Source organism: Suncus etruscus, chromosome 6, assembly GCF_024139225.1.
Source record: "Suncus etruscus isolate mSunEtr1 chromosome 6, mSunEtr1.pri.cur, whole genome shotgun sequence".
Taxonomy (NCBI): domain Eukaryota; kingdom Metazoa; phylum Chordata; class Mammalia; order Eulipotyphla; family Soricidae; genus Suncus; species Suncus etruscus.
Window position 1 is genome coordinate 103,025,587 of NC_064853.1, and position 961 is coordinate 103,026,547.

Below are 961 nucleotides of genomic sequence, written 5' to 3' on the forward strand. Positions count from 1 at the left end.
AGCCCCTTCCTTCTCCCAGCCCCCACTCATGTGTTCTTCACTGCTATCACGTGTCATTTTGAACATGTAGCAGACATGGAGTCCATTAGTTAGATGCCTTTGAGATCTAGCCAAATTGGGTGTACTGTCATCTGGCCCTTCATGTTATAGTGTGGATATGCTCATTTGTTTGACTCTCAGCCAGGGCAGGCTTCTGGGTGAGTATAGATAAAGATACTCCGATTGCTTCTCGGCCTTTTGGCTAAGATCAAGTGTAGTATCTGTTCTTATTAGTTTAATATCTGATACATCCTCTATCCGAGGACAAAGTATTAAATGGATTTTTGGATCTGGGAGTCGGAAGAGGAGCTTGCTCCATTCGCTCCTCGCATCAACCCGATATTGCAGTACTTCCGGGGGAAAAAAAAAAGATACTCCCAGTCATGGTGGACAGGATTTTGTGTGAAAAATTTCATTTCTCTGGAGTAAATGCCTTTTGCTGAGTCTCTGTGTGTGTGAAAGAGGGTTTTCATCTATTGGTGCTCAGGGCTTTGATTCTGATTCAAGGATTATTCCTAGTGATGCATTCTGGAATTTTTCCTGGTTCACTGGTAGTATGTATATCATGTTATCAAAACCATACTTCACATTTTTAAATTAGTGTATGTGCATTTCTAAGGTATGAATTCATGGCCTCATACATGCAAGGCAAGATGTCAGTAGTGTTCAAGGCTTACCTGCTTTATCTCTCTGGCCCCATTCCTTTATCTTTTAGAAAGTTACTTGCTTTCAGGAACTGAAATAATAGTATAGTGTCTATTCGGGTCCAGTTGTTGATTAAAATATAAAGTATAAAGTCCACATGTTGGGTGAGGCCACCCCCAGCATGGCATAGTGCCTCTAGCCCAGGGGTCTTCAAACTTTTTAAAGTGGGGGCCGGATTATGGTTCATTTGAGAGCTGGAGGGCCGGACTATATGAGC

At 42.2% G+C, this 961-nt stretch overlaps 1 non-coding gene across 1 annotated transcript; it reads left to right on the forward strand.

The window, feature by feature from the left end:
* Positions 1-221: 221 nt before the first annotated feature.
* On the forward strand, positions 222-412 carry LOC126012762 (U2 spliceosomal RNA). The gene has a single exon (XR_007497160.1). It is a non-coding gene; the product is annotated as a U2 spliceosomal RNA (small nuclear RNA).
* The last annotated feature ends 549 nt before the right edge of the window (positions 413-961 follow it).